The sequence below is a fragment of the Pteronotus mesoamericanus genome, unplaced genomic scaffold (assembly GCF_021234165.1).
Source record: "Pteronotus mesoamericanus isolate MK-2021 breed Mesoamerican mustached bat unplaced genomic scaffold, CSHL_Meso_final scaffold_36, whole genome shotgun sequence".
NCBI classification, from domain to species: Eukaryota; Metazoa; Chordata; class Mammalia; order Chiroptera; family Mormoopidae; genus Pteronotus; species Pteronotus mesoamericanus.
Genome location: NW_026555313.1, coordinates 22,479,848 through 22,500,010, shown reverse-complemented (window position 1 = coordinate 22,500,010; position 20,163 = coordinate 22,479,848). Strand labels below are relative to the sequence as shown.

Below are 20,163 nucleotides of genomic sequence, written 5' to 3'. Positions count from 1 at the left end.
AAGGCCAACTTGTCCAGGAAGATGCTCTTGATTAGTCCCACCTCTTGTTCTGCTCCTTCTCTTTCCTTGGATGCTTTGGCTATTTTCACCTTAATTGGGACATTAATATTCAATACTCACAAGTACACAGCTTAGTTAATATTTCAAAATATTTTTCTGCATTTAGGAAATTGTGTGTTTTTTCACTCCTCAGTTAGGAGACAAATTCCAAGAGATGAATGGGGAAAGTGAAAGAGGGCTAGAGCATTTCTCAGGAGACATGACTCTGATTCTGACAGGGCCACTAATGAGCTACGTGACTTTGAGCCAGTCAGTTTTCCTCTCTGGGCCTCTGGCTCCCACTTTGCAAAATGTTCTCAAGATTTTGTTCAGCTCAAATACTCCATGGCTCTGTTTCCTTTGACTCTCCTCACAGTGTCTGTGTCGCATAGAACTCTCTCATCTTCTGTTTCTTCTGAGACTCTGTCTTTCTGAGGCTGTCTCATCTCTTTGACAGTGTGTGTCCCTGCAGCTCAGACTTGCTGTATGGTCCAAGACCTCAGACCCACTGAGTCTGAGGGTCACAAATGAAGCAGCCAGTGGAAGTAGTCAGCAGGAGACTGAACACTATTTCTCAGTTGCAGGGAAGGCCTGTTAAAGCGCTGATGCCCAGGTTCCATCTCTGGACAATCTGATTCATGGGTTTGGGGCAGGGCTCAATCTCCTCACTTTAGTCATCGATTGCTGCAAAACAAGATACTTCCACATTTTATGTTTAAAACACCACCATTTATTTACTCATGATCTGAACAGCAGGACTTTAGGCAGGGCCTCGCTGAGTCGCTTGTGCTCAGGGTCACCCAAGGGACTACCTTCAGCTGGGAGCCCAGCTGGGACGGAAACACCCAAGGTGGCTTCAGGATTCCCTCCCTGTAGTGTCTCTCCAGCAGAGTCGTCTGAGTTACAAAGCAGCTGGCTTCTAACAGGTGGCATTGCGAACACCTAAGGCAAAAGTTGCAGATGTCTTAAGGCCCAGTCTAGAAAGTTATTCAATGATAGTTCTGCCTGCCTTTTTCTATTACTCAAAATAAGTCACAGAGCCAGCTCATACTAAAGGGAGGGCAAGTAAACTCTGCTTCTCTGTGGGGAGAGTAGCAAAGTTTCACTGTAGGAGAGCCCATGAGATGGGAGATATTACTGAGGCCATCGTTGTAAATACAATCTATCACAATTTAAAAATAGACTTTAGATGAGTGTGCTGTGCCCGAGATCTGTGAACTGTGTCTCAAGGAGCCTGCTTCCCATTTCTCCCTTTCTCCTTCCTGTCAGATACGTCACACATCAGACTGTCTGGGGGAACTGATATGGGGGCTAATTAACATGTATTGGTTTTCTCTGTCAATAGCATTCCTATCTTTCGCATCCAGCAAATACCAATTCTATTGGCAAGTTGGGAAGATGAAAGAAGAGGATCAGAAACATAAACAAGACACTCTTCTTGTCTTTAAGTTACTCACCATCTGATAGGGGTGTCCAACCTGCAGCCCTTGGGCCACATGCAGCCCAGAATGGCTGTGAATGCAGCCCAACACAAAATCATAAATTTACTTAAAACATTGAGATTTCTTTGCATGTGAGTACGTGTCACAATGTATTCAATGTGTGGCCCAAGACAATTCTTCCAGTGTGGCCCAGAGAGGTCAAAAGGTTGGACCCCCCTTGATAGTATAAACAATTTAATTGATTCCCCGGGCTAAATCAATGCCTTCCATCTTCCAATTCTGAAGCAGAAATTTGTGAATTGAATTTAGGAAGACAATTGTGGATTCTCTTTTTTAACAATGTGCCAGGAAGTAGTTGTGTTCCAAGGACTAAATAAATGTTTACTCTTAGAGTGAATGGCCAGAATGGTGAGTGCTTTACACCCATCAACTCCCACCAGACACATCTAAGTTTTGATACAAACCCTGAAATTTGAAAAATCAATAGAGATAATGCTTTAAATGGTGGACATCAAATGCCTCTGGATTGAGAGGCAATTACATGAACAGCATCATGAAAGAGATGACTAAATCACAGGAGGTCTGAGAGGGTTGGGGAAGTCAAAGGACCTAAGAGTCCCTGATAAACAGACAAGAAAGGCAGGGCCTCTATGGCCACAGTGATCTGTAGACCTGCCCAGCACCCTTCTTGGATGCCCACTGTCATCAGAGTTGAGCCTCCTTCTCAAGACGAGCTTGGTACAGACCCAGGATGGCAGGTCTCTGGCTGCTGCTGTGCCGTCCTTGCGAGAAATGAGGGTTTGTCACCAGGCATTGAATTTTCCCTGTAGGGAAGTTGCTCTCCTCCCACGGCAGTTAGTCTTCAGGAGTCACATGACTTCCTTATAAAGAAGTTCGACAATCTGCCAGCCCCAAATCATTTTTACTGTTTTCTTAAAATCCAGCTCAGGCTTTAAAGTGGGGGTGTTGGGTATGCAAAAGGGAATAAATGAATTCAAATCAGTCTTACTTCCCTGTACACATGATTTGGTTAGTGGGTTATTATCTATCTGCAAAGCCAGTCTGTAGACTGAATGGGGTTGCCCACTGGGTCTCTCCGATTCTTTGTGGCTCAAAAACTCAGCTACAGCCTCTGATCTGAGCTTGATCCAGTGGGTTAGGAAAAACTATATGATGATAAACAGGTTCCTTTTTCCATGAATGCTGGCTCCAGGCACTCAGGGAGAGGCAGGGTGTTCAGATGTCTGCTCATGCTAACAGGCTGCCAGCTTCTGCACCAGGAAAGCAGAAACATGAAGCTATTCTGGTCTTGTCTAGGGAGCCTTTATGTATTGAATTTCCAATGTCATTATCTCTAAAGGGCAACATTGCTTGGTTTTCTCCCATTAGCATCCATTGGTAAAAGACAAATGGGTACACATTTTCAGAGTGGAAAGGCTGCGGGGAGGAAGTGTCATGTACTCCAATTTGGATAACCAGCAGTTCTGGAAGGTGTGTGCTCCCAATTAGGGATCAGCACCTTGAGGTGACAGTTCACAGTTATAAGACTAGTTTCAGTTATTCAGGAAGCAACTGGTTTTCCAAACTAATGGGATTGGTGTGGATTTTTTCACTTAAAAATAAATCTCATCCATGCTTTGTCATGTCTTGTTTCTTGACATATGTTAAAACCTTCCTGCAGGGAGACAGGGTAGGATTTTATTTCAGAATTCCCACTATGACTTTCTTTGCTTTCTCCCATTCCCCCAAATCAAGACCCTAATATAAAGGTGGCTAAAGAAAGGAGCCAGGTAAGATACACTCTAAAAAGAGAGATGGTGGTGTTTGTGTTCTCAGTATGCTGGCATGTGTCAAGTGTGTGCTAATAAGGCTGTAAGTGGCAAGTAGAGATCTTCTGGGGTGGGGGGGACAAGACTTTCCCAAGATGAAAAGCTGTCCTCCCAACTGTTCCACCCCACTTGCGTCAGGTAGGATTGTGTTAACTGCATGGAACAGATAACCAGCTATTGTAAATTTTATGTAAAGGGCTGAATTTTCTCATGAAACAAGAACTCTGGAATGAAGTCATTCAGATGTTGTTTCTGGCTTCTTTTCCTACCATCCTTAGTAGGACGCTTCTTACTTTATGGCTGCAAGATGGCTGCTTCACCTCCAGGCATCACATTCATGTTTCTGAGGAAAAAAAAGAAATAGATGAGAAGGAGGAGGAGATGGGAAAAGAGTGACGGATGAGGGAAAAGAGGAAGAGAAGAAAGAAGAGGGGAAAAAAGAAAGGAGGAGAGAGGGGAAAGGGAAGAGGAAGAAGAAGGGCAAAGAGCCCTTTCTTAGAATTCTGTGTCTTTCTAAGAATTCTTAGTCAGTATAATTCTGTTCCCATCTCCTTAGCCAGAACTGGATCATATGGACACCTCTATTTGCAAAGGATTCTGGAAAATCAGTAGTTTAAACTGAGCACAATCAAGCTCAGTTAGAAAAGAGTTCTGATAGAAAGGAACAAGAAGATAATGGATCTGGTCTAGGGAACCAACAGTGTCTACCATCCCACCCAGTTCCTACAATTCCACACATAGTCAGAGACATCCTTCTTCTCAACTCCTCAAGTAGTGTCAGGGTTACCTTTTCTTCCTCTCAGGCAGTCTGGCCAAGGAGTCCTGTGAGACTCACCACCCATTTTTCTTCTGCCTCTGACCTCAATATCACATGCTTCTTCACCCATTCATCTTGGTAAAAGAGAACAAAGCAAATGCATTTTACATACATACTCTAGGCCCAAGGTACCAGTGCTTAGGCAACCAGGTCTGAAGACCCTTTGGTTAAGCAGAGAGATTATTGACTGGAGAGAGAGCAAGCAAGAAAGTATCCAACTTGAATCTAGAAAGGCTGGCTGGGGCAAGATGATGTAGGGTCTTTTGATCTGCAATTATAGTTGGGTTACCAAGCAAGACCCTGGAGTCTATAAATGCAGTAAGATGCCCTGATATCCCCAAGGCATTCCCATTCTATTAAGGCAGCACATACATGGAATTAGGCATAATAAAATTCAGACTCTGATATAGACAAAGACATGTAGAGACACAACACTGTTAATGACAGCATGGACATAATAGCTTAAATTTCAATGAGGTGACACTTAAATTTAGTTCTGCACAGTAGGTAGGATTCCTATAAGGTAAAGAAGTGTGTGTGTGAGAGAGAGGATATTTTAAGCAGAGAAAATTATCGGAGTAATAGTTTGGGGGTAGAAGAGCATGCAGTGACTGGTCCTGTTGGGCTGTGAGATAGTATTTGCAAGAACTGGGGTGCCCAGAGTGATGGGATGGGGAAGGCAGGGCAGAGAATGTCTCAGGAGATGAAACTGAAAATAGTGCTGGGCTATAAAGACTCACTGTCATCTAAAGAAATTGGGTTTTATGCCCACACTGCCCAAAGCAATCTGCAGATTCAATGCAATCCCTATCAAAACACCAGTGGCATTATTTTTTTCACAAAACTAGAACAGAAAATCCTAAAATTTATATGGAACAACAAAAGACCCTTAGTAGCCACAGCAATCTTGAGAAAGAAGAGCAAAGTTGAAGGTATCACAATACCTGATATCGAACTACACTCTAAGGCTTTGTAATGAAAACAGCTTGGTACTGCCATAAAACAGACACATAGATTGACAAAGCAGAAGAGAGATCACAGAAATAAACCCACACCAATATGGTCAAGTACTCTATGACAAAAGAGGCAAGAAAACACCATGGGATAAAGACAATCTCTTCAATAAATGGCGTTGAAAAAACTGGACAGATACATACAGAAAAATGAAACTAGACTGCCTTCTTACACCATATTCAAGAATAAACTCAAAATGGATTAAAGACTTAAAAGTAAGACCTCAAACCATAAAACTCCTAGATAAAAACAGAGGCAGTAAACTCTTTGACATCACTCTTAGTAATATTTTTTGGATATATCTTCTTGGGCAAGAGAAACAGACAAAAAAAAAAAAAACAAATGGGACTACATCAAACTAAAAAGTTTTGAACAGCAAAGGAAACCATCAATAAAATAAAAGACAACCTACTGAATGGAGGGAGTTATTTGCCAATGATACATCTAATAAGGAGTTAATAACAAAATATATTAGAAATTTATACAACTGAACCCCAAAAATCTAATAAAAAATAGCCATAAACCCTGAACAGACACTTCTCCTAAAAGAACATATTGATGGTTAATAGACATGTGAAAAGATGTTCAATGTCACTAGTCATCAGAGCAATGCAAGTTAAAATTAAAATATCATCTCATACCTGTCAGAATGGCTACCATCAATAAATCAACACTCAAATGTTGACAAGCATGTGGAAAAAAGAGAACCCTAATACACTGTTGGTAGGTTTGCAAACTGATGCAGCCACTATGAAAAACAGTATGGAGTCTCCTCAGAAAATTCAAAAATAGAACTACCATATGACCCAGTAATCTAATTTCTGGGTATTTGAAGAAATCCAAAACAATAATTCAAAAAGATATATGCACCTCTTTGTTCTTTTTTTCTAAAGATTTTATTTATTTATTTTTAGAGAGGGGAAGGGAGGGAGAAAGAGAGGGAGAGAAACATCAATGTGTGGTTGCATCTTGCGTGCCCCCTGCTGGGCCCCTGGCCTGCAACCCAGGCTTGTGCGCTACACTGGGAATCAAACCGTCAACCCTTTGGTTCACAGGCCAGCGCTCAATCCACTGAGGCGCACCAGCTAGGGCTGCACTCTTATGTTCACTTCAGCATTATTTACAATAGCCAAGATATGAAATCAATCTAAGTGTCTATCAATAGAAGATTGGATAAAGAAGATATGCTACATATACACAACAAAATATTACTCAGCCATAAAAAAGAATGGAATCTTACCATGTACAACAATATGGATGGATCTAGAGGGAAATAAGTCAGACAGAGAAAGCCAAATACAATGTGATTTCATTTATATGTGGAATCTAAAAAACAAAATAAGTGGGCAAATAAAACAGAAGTACACTCATAGCTACAGAGAACAAACTAATGGTTGCCAGATGGGATGGAAATTGGGGGAATGGGTGAAAAAAGGGAACTGATTAAGTAGTAAAAATTGGTGGTTACAAAACAGTCACAGGGATATAAAGTACAGCATAGAGAATATAGTCAATAATATTGTAATAATTATGCATGGTGTCAGGTAAGTACTAGACTTACTGAGGGGATTGCCACATTAGTTATATAAATGTCTAATCACTATGCTGTACACTTAAAACTAATATAATATTGAATATCAACTGGATTTGAAAAATAAAAAAAATTTAAAGAAAACTTAAGCTTTAACATCTCTGGCCAACTCAGAGTCCTCATATAGACAAAAATTATATGGGATAAATTAGTCATGGCTGGTGTGGCTCAGTAGACTGAGTGCCAGTCTGCAAACAAAAGGGTTGCTGGTTCAAATCCCAGTCTAGGGCATATGCCTGGGTGGCAGGCCAGGTCCTCAGTGGGGCAACCACACACTTTGATGCTTCTCTCCCTCTCTCCCTTCCCTTTCCTTCTCTAAAAATAAATAAGTAAAATCTTTTAAAAAATTATGAAGGATGATTCAATGTAACCCATGATTTTGAAAGAGCAATTTATACCTGAAGAGTTTATGATGTGAACAATTTTGTATTTTAATTTAAAAAAAAACAGTTGGAGTTTAACTACTAGAAACTAGGGAGCCACTGAAGGTTTGAACCGTATCTGTGTTTTGGAAAATAATTCCACCAAACAAGAGTTAATAGCCTGGGGGTGGGGAGACAGAGCCAGAGTCACCAGGAGGAGGCTGGTCCCACAGAGGCCTGACCTAGAACAGAAGCAGTCGGGGGAGAGGAGCGAGAAAGAGTAAGTGGGTTGGGGCAGTGCCATTTATGAATCGAAGAAGACATGGTGGGTCGGAAGGTGAGTTTAGTGGGAGCAGCTCTGATTCCCCCAGGGCTTGTTTGGCTGGATGTCTGAGGTGAGGGGCTGCCAGCCCTCAGTGGGTGGTAGAACCATGTTTGTGGATAGGATTGTTCAGGAGTCACGTAAATCAGAGTGACAGGAGCCTAACACAGCTCCTTTTCCTTTTTTTTTAATTTCATTTTTCAATTACAATTGACACTGAACACTATTTTATATTAGTTTCAGGTGTACAGCACAGTAGCCAGACAACCATACAACTTATAGTGATTCTCTCTCCTCTCAGTAATTCAAGTACCCATCTGGTATCATACAGAGTTATTAGAATATTCCCTATACTGTACTTTACATCCTCATGACTATTTTGTAACCTCCAACTTGTACTTCCTAATCCCTTCATTTATTTCACTCACTCCCCCAACCCCTCCCCTCCTCTCTGGTAATGTTCTCTGTATCTATGAGTCTGTTTCTGCATTGTTTTTTCATTTATTCTATTCTTTAGATTCCCCATAGAAGTGAAATCATATGGTACTTATCTTTTTCTGTCTGACTTATTTCACTCAGCATGATACCCTTTAGGTCCATCCATGTTGTCACAAATAGTAAGGTTTCATTTTTAAGGCTGAGTCGTAGTCCATTGTGTAAATGGATGTTTTTTATCTGCTTGTCCATTGATGGGCATTTGGGCTGTTTCCATACCTTGGCTATTGTAAATAACGTTGCAATGAACATAGGGGGTGCATGTATCCTTTCGAATTATATTTCTGGATTTCTTTGGATACATACCCAGAAGTGAAATCACTGGGTCATGAGGAAGTTCCATTTTTAATTTTCTGAGGTAACTCCACACTGCTTTGCACAGTGGCTGCAACAATCTGCATTCCCACCAACGGTGTATAAGGGTTCCTTTTTCTCCACATTCTTGCCAGCACTTGTTGTTTATTGATTTATTGATAATAGCTGTTCTCAGAGGTGTGTGGTTTTAATTTACATTTCTGTGATGATTAGTGACATTGAGCATCTTTTCATCTGTGTCCTCTTTGGAGAAGTATTTATTCAGGTTCTCTCCCCATTTTTTTAGTTGGATTATTTTTTGATGTTGAATTGTATGAGTTCCTTATCAATATTGTATATTAACCCTTTATCTGATGTATCATTGGCAAATGTCTTCTCCCATTTAGTAGGTTATATTTTTGTTTTGTTGATTATTTCCTTTGCTGTGCAAAAACTTTTCAGTTTGTTGTAGTCTTGTTTATTTATTTATTTTTGTTTCCCTTTCCTGAGGAGGTATATCAGAAAAAAATATTACTAAAAGAAACATCAGAATTTACTGCCTATGTTTTCTTTTAGTTTTATGGCTTTGAGTCTTACATTTAAGTCTTTCATCCATTTTGAGTTTATTCTTGCATATGGTGTAAGAAGGTGGTCATTTCATTTTTTTTTTTTTTTGGCATGTATCTGTTCAATTTTCCCAACACCTTTTATTGAATAGGCTGTCTTTATTCCACAGTATGTTCTCTGGCACAGATAGTCAAGGGAGAAGCCAGAAGAGTGTGAGAAGGCACAGTTAGGGAGGGAGGAAGGGATCAAGGAGTGGTTTGGAAGTGAGCAAGCTCTTCTTGCCAAGGAGTTAGAAGACAGTTTTGTCCCAGGGGTTGGGGGCTTAACATTTGGCTAAGAGGTGGGATGGGGGGAATTCCCACCTCCCTTTTTTAGTTCTTATGGTTGGACAAGTAATACAATAGTAAAATTGACACAAGTCTAGAATTCAGAGAAAAAACAATTTAACATATACTTATGGGAGAATCACAGTATGATGCTCAGGTCATAAAATAAGTCTCAAAGAAATGACTGAACCAGGCACCTTTTTATACTTTTTAGACAAAGAGATGAAGAAATTGAGAAAAATTTACAGGACAAAGAAAGTTAGTGCTCATTGGAAAGGAATCTAAGTAAGGTTTGGCTATTCCTCAGTGAGGAATCTGAACAAAGTTTGGGCTTGGGTAGTAAACTAATAAAGGCATCACTAGGCTTGTTTATACAAGATTTCCACTCTGGATTTGTCTAACTCTTGTGATAACTCTCAGACCTCAAGAGCAGGGAGGACATCTATTATACAGGAGATTCCTCTTCTGCTTTTAATAGAACAGAGAAGTCAGTTTTCTTCTTGCACCTCAGTTTCTCAAGTAACTTTAAGTCCAAATAATTAATACACCATTGTGGGATATCGTGGGGCAGCCCTGAACCTCGAGAGTGTGAAGGATCTGCTCTGGTTTTTCACTCTGCACCCCAGGATGAAATGGCACCTCTAAAGTTTCCTTAGTCCATCTTGGAGGATTACTTGCTAGAAATGGCAGGGGTCTTTTTTTCAAGACTTTTCGTGGTGTCCCTTTAATTTTCCCTGTGGCTGTGTGACCTGGGCACAGACACAATGAAGCACTGTTTTTGTCATGGCATAAGGGAACTGAGGCAAGTGCTATCCAGAAGGGGTTTTAGGTGCACAGTTTTAAGTTACATAGTCAGTCTGAGCACATGCTTTACATCTTGGAGCAGTCAGTCCTTTATGCTCCTGACAGTTACACTGTCCTCCCACGCCCTATGTCTCCCATGGCTCCAATTCTTGGAGTGGGATGGAGGAGGAGTATTTCAGAGATGGTTTCTTACTGTACTTCCACCGTGGCTGTGCACCCCTGCCCCAGAGGGCTTGCGCACACACTCGCTCATGCTCTCTCTCTCTCTCTCTCTCTGCTCCTCAGGCATCTAGGAAAGTAGGGTTCTCTTCAGCTGGGATCCAGGCCCATTTCTTAACTTCACATTAGCACTGTTCTCGTCACAGCCCCTGACTGGAGAGTCCCCTAGCAACAGCGAAGCCATTCCCCACTTCTTGCTTGCAACAGTTTGTAGGTGCCTTTTAGTGACTTCCCATTGTCTGGAAGATAAAGGTTGGATTCACCCAGGAACTGACAACCTGGTCTGGTATCTGCTTCCTTCTCCAGCTTGTCTCTTCTGCTCAAGAGCCACAGTAGCTCCTTTCATGACATGCTCCTTCTGCCTCAGGGCCTTTGTTGCTTCTGTTCCTACATCAGAATCATTTTCCAAGTCGGTCTCTCACTCTGGTACCTGGCTTCTTTGCCTCTTCTCCTTAACATCTCCTGACCCTTCAGCTCACTTCTCAAAGCTACACCCTCAGGCCTTTAAATCGTGTTTTATTTACACACTATAAAGGGGACTATTTGATAAATATCTCACCTATAAGCATGTCTTTCCTTTCAGCATTGTACCCCAGAGCTTTGCCCAGGGCTCAGTGAAGAGTAGCTCCTTATATCAATACATGGGTAGAACGAATGGAGCAGTTGGTTACCTTTTTTTACCCATGCCCACATGATTCATAGGGCAGAGACTAGATGCGTTTCTTCCCCCGCTAGAAGAGACATGACTCCCTCTAGAACAAGCTTGTATGTAACTTCACAGCTGTGTCATCCCAAACTCCTTTCACAGTGACCCTGGATGGACTGGGGGAAGAAACGATTTGAGAGGCAAACGATTGTCCTTCCTCATGTGAATGTCGCTTCTGGTATCCCTCTGCCACCTGTCGCTGTTCAGCAGCATCAGCCAGGCACACCTGGGAAATAATGTGACCAAACACTTTGGAATTTTCTGGCAGAAAAGGGGTTCGTACTAACAGGTGGCTCAGCTTGGGAGTTCTGACCCCTGGCCTTGCCTTTCCCTAACAGGCTTGCAAAGCCTGAGTTTGATGTGTCCTTGCCAGTAGACACTTCAAAAAGCAACACAGAGAGTTAACCAACAGGCAGAATTCACGAACATCTGAGAGAGATTAATGTACCTGCCCAAGGACACAGGCCTAGCAAGTGGTGTGTATTGGATCTCTCTCACCAAAGCAAACTGCAACCAAGTCCTCATCTTATAGAGGAAATGACAGGGACACAAAGATTACTCAGCCTACACAAAGTCACATGGATCAGAGCTGTCCTCCCCAGGGCCTCAGGGTCTTAGTAGCCATTTATGGCTTCCAAATCTTTGCAAAGCTTTCTTGGATTTATGTATATTTCCTGCCTTGAGGTTTTGAGAGCCGACCATTTATTAAAACAGTTAAATCATCTAGTGTTCCAGCTGGAAGGGACCTCAGGATTATCTAGTCCATCTCCTTCATTGCACAAATGAGAAACTGGAGGCCCATGACCGGGGTGTTAGGGCTAGGCCTGGGACTCTTTCTAGCAGTTCTCATCCTCCCAGGGTTTGGTGTCTGTAATGAAGTCCCTGGGGCCCTGCCCAGGCTTGGACACTGCAGCCTCTCTCAGGACCTACGCCTCACCCTGTTGGCCCCCTCTTGGCTCAGGCTGAGCAGCCTCATGGCAGGCAGCATGGCATCCTGGCTCCCAATTGAGTGGCCTGCCCTTGCTGTGTTTGTTTCCTGCCCATGCCTGGCCTCTTCCCTTCCTATAAGCCTGCCCTTCCTGGAGACAGCTGCTTCATTGAGCACTCACTCGAAGGGTTGGGCTAAGCCTCCCAGGAAGTCAGTGGTCTCAGAGCCATTTTCACATGGGCTCTAGATGAAGGCACAAGTTGAGTTGGATAGAAGCAGAATTTAAATCTTCAATTGCAGTTTTCCATCTTGAATTTGGACCCTGAGGAGTGGCCTCAGGGAGCAGGTAGTACTGTGACCCGGCAGGCCAGGATGGGAGGTCTTGAAGAGGGGGTTCTGGGCAGTAAATCTGTGGTTGGGGTTGAGCGCCCCATCCCTAGCACTACACCTGGCTCTAGCTGAAATGACAACTACAACCAGAGCCGATTGGCGGCCGCCACCACACAGCTATCGCGTGCACATGAATGGTGTACATTCCCCTTAACTGCTAAGGCTCCAGTTAACGTGGATTGCTGTGTCTGGTGCTGGGTTATTTTATCTGATTTTTTCCGTCCCCTTAGCTTTCTATTTCAGAGTGACACTAGCTCTGTCATTGTGTTTGTCCCGCTCTCTTCCCACCATCACCAGAAGAAAATCAAAAGGCGGCTTCGTGGCAAACCCGAGCTGGCCCTGGCCCGCCCCTCGGCGGCAGGCTCCTGTTGCTTCTCGGAGACGGCCGCCCTTTGAAAGCATCCTTCCTGCCCGTGGGCGAGGCGGCGAGCCGGGAGCCGGGGGGGCCGCGCAGGGCCCGGGCCAGGGCGGGAGTGGTCCGGGGGTCGCTACCCGGAAGCCAGCGGAAGGCGACAGGGCGGCGGCGGTCCCCAGAAAAGCCCGCGGGCGCCCCGCCCACTGCTCCCACCCCAGCAGGACGCGCGTCTCCCCCGCCCACCCCTGGCGGAGGGGAGGCGGGAAAACAGAGAAAGCCTCTCCCACCGCCCTGCCCCACGCCCGCCACTCCTAGCTCCCCCGGACTCTGCGCGTCCTCCCGGGATCTCCTCGGAGGGGACCGCGCTGTGCAGGTAAGCGGCTGCGGAGGCGACAAATTGGGTTCTTTTTCCACTAGGGAGAGTCTCTCTCGGTTGGGGATGGATTGCGGGCGCCGGGGAAGCTGCCGGGTTTGTTTGTTTTGTGGGTGTGAGCCGTCTTCCCGGACACCTGCCGCTTGGGCAGCGGAAGCAGAGCTAGGATGTAAAAAAGGAGGGGGGCGTCGGAAGGGGAGAGGGGCCTCTGAGGAGAGGCAGGCGGTGGCGGCGGGGTGAGGCGGGTGTCTGGAAGAGCGCTTGCTGCTGCCTGGAGCTTGGGGCTCTGGTTTTGAGGAGGGGAGAGGGCTGCACCACCCTACGTCCAGAGGGAGTCTTCCCTTTGCTATTTGGAAGCTGTGGACACCGGAGCAGAGCGTGGGAAGGTGGCTGGTGTGAGTGTGGACACGAGCAATACAAAATGGAACTTGCTGGTTTGGGGAGTGGCGGGCCTGTGTGGGAGGTAAAGAAGGGCTGGGGTTCCAGGACATGGGGATTCATGAGAACGCCTGCAACAATTTTTTTCTCCTTGTTTATCTAGAACCGATTTCTAGAACTCTGCCCCCGTCCCGTTCCCTCCTTCCCCCCTGCCCAGCCCCTTCCCCAACAGGGCTGACCCTGGCAGAACCTCCCGCATTGTGTCTCGCTGAGCTTCCTTGGAGAGTTGGAAGAGCAGCCCGCAGCTCCTGGCGCTTGCTTCCGGCTCTTACAAGTGGTGGCTGGTAGAGAAGGCGCCCAGGGGTGGGGCAGGGAGCAGCTGTGCTGGGGAAATGGGCCTGCCCAGGCCCCTGCTGCCAACCTCCAGGTGTGAGGGGCTGAGGCAGCTGAAGCTTCTCCCCACCCATGTGGCCTCTGTCTCCATTTCCTTTGTCTCCTTGGCGTAGTGCTCTGTGGTTGGGCTGGATTTCCAGGTTTGGAGGTGGGTTAGTGGGCAGTCGGTTCTGGTGAAAGGACCCCAAATCTGGGGGCCTGATGCCCTCATATTGTGTATTTGTGAATGTGTATATCTGTTTCTGCAACTTAGCCTTTTGCATGTGACCTGCCTGGTAGTTGCCATGGAAACTCCCTTTTAATTCTCAGTCTCCCTCCTTTTTCTGCCCATTCCTCACCTCCAAATCTCCTCCCTTCCCCCCAACATGGCTGCCTAGATACTGGTTATGCGGCTTCTCTAGGAGGGGACCCTCTGTAGCTGGCTGCCACCCAGACTGACATGGCCCCTTACCCAGTCCACTCATCCCCCTCACACTACATATCGCAAACACACCCAAATATATATATGTACATATACCATACTACACACACACCACCATTCATACACATATATCATATCACATACACACCAGATACGCCATATATAGCACTCAGTACAACACATTGCTACCCATACACCCTGCCATCACATTGTGCATGCTCTCTCACACACACACAAACTATAACCCATACCATCGCCTCCCCAACACATGCTCACGCGCGCATCCACGCACGGTACTTCTATACAGATTTCAGCTGGAAGACAAGACATTTCCTGCCTTATCAGCTCTATGCCAAGGCATATAGGGGAAGGTTCAGAAGGCCCAGAAGGAAGCATTTCCCCAGGAACCCTGAGAGGAAGATTGAGAGAAATGCACTTCCACATCCTGAAGGGGAGCCCCTCTCCTAGGTGCTAGACTTAAGGGGTGGGTCTCAGACCAGAATTTGAATCTCTTCACGGTTTGCTTTCTCTGTGCCCTGCCCCTGAGTAAAACCTGATGTTCCTGGACCGACCTAGGAGTCTCTGCTCAGAGCCAGCCCACCTACATCCTCCGTAAATCAGAGCACACGCTTCCCTGCCCTACAGCCCTGTTGTATTTAGGTGGCTGCCATCTGGATGGCAGACAGACTGTGCCAGGCAGCCCCCAGGACTCACTGTCTAACAAATCACTCACCAGCTCCTGCCCGAGTGCTCTGGAGAAAATAAATCAGTGGCGACAGCCCCATCCCCAGGAGGCAGGGAGCCTGTAGCAAACAGGCTATGTGCCTCGAGCCATAGACCCAGGTTCTCATCCAGGCTCTGCCCCAAGGGTAAGTGCATTTATTCCAGATATTCTTGGATGCAAACTGGGTTTTGGTGAAAGCCAAGAATGGCTTAGACTGATCCAAAGCAACTGAAAGCCTCTAAGATTTTAAACCTCTATTTCCACATCTGTCTATTGCAATGTCTGTCAATATTGCCTTGTTTTGGCGGCGGGGGACGGGGGTTGAAATTCCATGATTTCAAAGGCATTTGCATTTCTTCCTCTAAATATTTGTAGATTATACGATCTGAAAGAGATCCCTTTTCTTTCTAGGTGCTGAAATGTAATAATTATTTCATAAAACAGGGTTACAGCTAAGCAGGAAAGGAGCTGATCTCTGTTTACACCAGAGAAAGGCTCCCCTTACACCCAATAGGAGAGGAGGCACCCAAGAAACTGAGACCAAGTTTTCTTTTCGGCCATGGGAGCCGGGCCCTCCTAGACACTGGTCTACTTGATCTTTTCTGCCAGGATGAAAACTGGGACTGAGCAGAGTCTCGGATGAAGCATCCTCTGGAGAGGATGAGATTCAGGGACATCCCGGGTGGGTCTGTGAAATCCTCTGGAGGGAGAGCCCTTGGCCAGCTAGAGAGTGGAACAGGGAGAGTTGGTCAGTTCTCTCTGCTCCTGATGAGAAGCAGTAAATTTTCAGCTCAGACAAAAGCTTGGGACCAATTTGGCAGCATCTTTGCTTTGAAATAGGAAGGAGTAGGGGAGAACCTGACCTGAGAAAGTATGAAGTCAGCTTGGAGTCTGCTAGAAAGATGTGTGAGGGAGAAGAGGGCCCAGGAAGAGGGCTGGGGCTCTGGGAGTATGGCTGCTCCAGCTCAGAATATGTTATCAGGGATGGAGGGGACCAGGGATAAGAGAGGGTCTAGTTGGAATGACAGTGACTGCCCCCACCCACACACACATGCTGAAGGGCAAAGTCAGGCTTCAGAAGAGACCTGAGACCAAGATCTTACATTCATTCTTAAATTATTTTAACAAATGTCAATTGAATTCCTCTGATGTGTGAGGCTCTGCGGGCTTCTTGGGGCCCACAGAGCTGTGAAATGATGGTTTCTCATTCACCAGAACGCTCCTCCTTAGGTAGACCAATTGATTTGTCATATCCCTTCCTCTCTCCTGCTGCTTACCTGACCCTACCTCCCACTGGGAAGGCTCTGCGACCTTCTTCAACAGGAAGGCCCCGCACACTCACAGTTCATACACTTTCCCTTTCAAACATGTACATAATCTAGCAGACCTAACACGTAGATAGGCAGTTGCTCACAGGTTCTCACACACCCTCTCACCTCACCCAGCTGCAGCCTGTCACCCAGACCATTGTGATGGACCTTCATTTCCATTTGCTAAATCCCAACCCATTTTCCCCCTGATCTGCTAATCAGGTCCCACTGATCTGCTGATCAGGTCCAGTTCTGTGGCTCTCCATTGCCTCTTAATCAGGACACGTGCCTGGCGCTGGCACTCCCAGCTCTCTGGAACCTGGCTGCAGCTACTCTCTAGACATCTTCTCTGGTGATCATCCCATGTCTGTATTTTCTCCCCTTTGCCTGTGCTCAGGTCCTATCTGGAATAGGCTCTCACTCCAGCCTGCTGACTAGGGGGTGGTAGCCTTCAGAGAAACACACGCATTGGGCTCTAATCTGGGTTCTTTTTTCTTTTCTTTTTTTTTTAATTTGCAGGATTCCCTGTATTGGGTTTTTGTTGTTGTTGTTGTTGTTTTAAGATTTTATTTACTTATTTTTAGAGAGGTGAAGGGAGGGCGAAAGAGAGGGAGAGAAACATCAATGTGTGGTTGCATCTTGTGTGCCCCCTGCTGGGGACCTGGCCTGCAACTCAGGCATGTGTGCTACACTGGGAATCGAACTGGTAACCCTTTGGTTCGCAGGCCAGCACTCAATCCACTGAGCCACACCAGCCAGGGCTCTAATCTGGGTTCTTATGCTTGCTAATTTTCTTAACTTTTCTAAGCCTCAGTTTTCTTATCAGTCATATGATCATGAGGGTTGAGCAGGGTAAACTATGTAAAGTGCTTCATGTGGTGCCTAGCACATAGCAAATACTCAGATATTAGCTGCTATGATGATGATAATAGCGGTGACATTATTATCAGAATGACATTTTGTTGTTGCTTTATCATTCTTTGAGACACCTCTCAACTGCTCACCCTTTCAAAGAGCTTTTCCGAATTCCTGGGAAACAGACATGCTTACCTATTCCCTGTACCACTGAATGCTCTACAGCCCACTGTACTTTCATTTTAGTTACTTATGTCCACGCCTTCTCCCCTCCACCCCCACTTACCTCTTCAACTGCAGACTCAGTTTATCCCCTAGACAGTGCCTGGTTTGGTGTCAGACACATGGAGAAAGCCCAATGAGCCTGTGTGAGCTAGGCATGGGCAGGAAAAAGTCCTCACTCACCAGGAGGTTTTGAAAGCCCACTTGTCCTTCAAAATTGTCTTCTGCTGGTCACTAATACCCAGGTGCAAACCACACATTCCCAAGGTGTAGATTCCTTCATCCCCATACCCGGTTCCTTTGGTAGAGCCTAAAACTAAGAATTTGACTCCATCTTAGGTCTGAGATCCTTAAGAGCTAAGGTCACTGGAGGTAGCTGATTCATCATAGTATTTTGGTGACTGGGATTTGACTGAGACCTAGAGAGCAGACATGAGGAAGTTGGGGGGGGGGCACTGAGAAAGTTTTAAAATTCCTTAGACATGCCATACAGATCCTTAGGTTGTTCTGAGTTTAGACTGGATTATAACTTAAAGATATAAGGATACTGAAACACCCGGTCAGTCAGTCATCAACATTTATTGAGCAGCTACTATGTTAAGTTCTGGAGATTGAGACATGCCTACAATGTGACTGTGCCCCCAAGAAGTTCATAGTCAGATGGGGGAGACACACACACTAGTGATGGCAGTTATGTGGAAAGAGATGTGGGTCTTGGTTCTGTGGGAATAGGGGAAATGAGGGCATGTGTCAGGAAGAAGGAGATGATATGTCTCCTGAAGCAAAGATAAACAAGGTCAGGCAAACCCTCTGTGCACGTATGTACCTACCCTTATCACCCAGAAGTAGGACAGATTTCCAGGTATGCAGAGAACTCTAGGGAACAGGTTGCATTTTCTCTGGAGGGCAAAGATTCATCTGCGACTGTGTGTGGACTTAAGGGTCAGGGTTTATCCCTATGCCACACAAACCTCCAGACAAGGCAATGTGGATATTTTGCAAAGTACTCGGCAGGCTCACACCCAGAGGTCCAAGCTGTGACTTCAAGGAGGTGGGCTGTTGGGCAGAGATTGTATAAGGGGCCGGCCAAGTCACCAGGTCAGTGTGGTGTGGCTGTGGGTAGGGTGGGTGGGCCTTGCCCCTGGTCCTCTGGCCTGGCAGTGCCTCCGAGTTTCTGTTTCTTCCCCTGGGACTGCTTGTCTGGCCTCTCTTGAATGGTTCTTTGTTAGCAGATACGTGGAGGAGGTGATCCCATCGCTGGCCTGACTTGCTCACGCCCGCCCAGCCTGTGGGCCCTGGCCTGGGGCTTCTGTGCAATGCTGTCTGCCAACCAGACTCCCTGGACCTGAACTGAGAGCCCCTTGGGGGCAGGGCCGGGGCTGCTGTGCCTGCTCCCTGACTCATTCTGGACAGCTTGTGTTACTGGCCTGTGCCGGAGTGGGCCACACAGCATTGCTCTTGCTCTTGCCTCTGAGGGCTGTTAGGAGAAGCCCACAGGGTAATGGCTGAGATGTTGGCAGTGGTGGTGGGGTGGCAGCAAGGCACTGTGCCCACTCTACCTTGAGGTCTCCAGAGAGACTTCTAGAAACCAGGCCTGTGTTTGTGATTTGTCTTTAAGAATCTTTAAATTCTGTGTTTCCTTTTCTGAGGAAGGGGACTGATTTCTTTTCATGGTCAGTTATTTTCTTCCTCTGACTGTTTCTCTTCCTGTGCAGTCATTTCATATCAAAGGTAAGGGTGCCTCCGGGTTAAAATAATAAGTCCTCTGCTTTGTAACAAAGGAGTTTTGTCCCTCCTACTCCCCCTGGGCAGCCAGGTTGGGTGGATTTTGGGCTCTAAAGAAACAGCTTTGAGTCATGGGGACCTGTGGGCCCAGGGTGCCCGCCTTCATGAAGGAAGGGTAGTAGGGCAGGCCCAGCAGTGGGGCAGGGCTCAATGGGAAGCGGCCACTGTGGGAGTTGTCAAGCAGTGAAGATCTGGGCCAGAGGCACCCTGCCCTCCTTCCGCGCTGTCTAGCAGCCGCCAGGGAAGTGAGGGGAATTCAGCCAGGGGTCCTTAGCCCACTAGACTGTCACTGCTCTCTACTCTCTCCTCAGTCTCAGGCGTTGAGCCTTGTTGGTTCATTAGTTCCTCTCTAGAACTTTGTAAGGGGCCAATCATTTTAAGTGAGTCTATTAAACAGAATAATTGACGTTCAATTGTTTATTTGATGGGCACTTAAAATGGAAATCTAGGGAACAAGTTGCATTTTCTCTGGAGGGCAAAGATTCATCTGTGTCCTGTGTTTGGACTCAAAGCACTTGTTTTAAAAGGCAGCTTTAAAAGCCTTTGCTGGCTTTGGCTCTGTGCTCCTGAACCACAGAAGCATCAGGCAATGTGAACAGGGCACAGGGCTTCATACTGCTTTCCAGAGAGGTGATGGGATGAGGTTGGGGGACTGTTTTTGTTTTAAACTGAATTTAAAATTTTTAATTATTTTAATAGCCCTTTTAAAAACAATTTAGACTTACAAAAAAATGAGCAGAGAGTACAGAGGTCCAGTATACGCCCCCCCCCAAAACACACACAGTTTTCTCTATTATTAATATCTGACATAAGTCTGGTACATTTGTTACGAATGTTGACCTAAAAAATAAAAGGTCAAACAAGCTTTTATTTGAGATCCAAAAGAATAGCTATTTGAGAAGCACTGATTCAGGCAGAAACCCAGTGTTCCAATTAGGGGGTGAAGGCAAGGTTTTTTAATCAGAAATGGAGGGGGAATAACTGCATGGAATAGAAGGAAGGACTTTCTATAGGTGCAGATAAGCTAGTTATTCTTTAGGCTATACCCAGTGGTGCTGACCCTGAAGAATGTCTTTAATTTTCAGTATGACAGTCAGAAGGTCTGCTTTCCTGTTAGCTTTGCAAACAGTTGTTTGGAATACAGTGCTGCTTTGGTCCAGGGGAAGGGTTGCCTTGCCCAGTCTAAACATTCCGAAAGTGCG

At 45.7% G+C, this 20,163-nt stretch overlaps 1 protein-coding gene across 2 annotated transcripts in view; it reads left to right on the top strand.

Moving 5' to 3' along the window:
• Positions 1-12,759: 12,759 nt before the first annotated feature.
• Positions 12,760-20,163, top strand: part of FXYD6 (FXYD domain containing ion transport regulator 6) — a 29,671-nt gene continuing 22,267 nt past the window's right edge. Inside the window, exon 1 of one of the 2 annotated variants that reach the window (XM_054592329.1) lies at positions 12,760-12,873. The gene's annotated coding sequence lies outside the window, so the exon portion shown is untranslated. Of the gene's footprint in view, positions 12,874-13,185; positions 13,269-20,163 lie in introns of those variants that run through there. The other variant, XM_054592330.1, reaches the window with a different exon arrangement.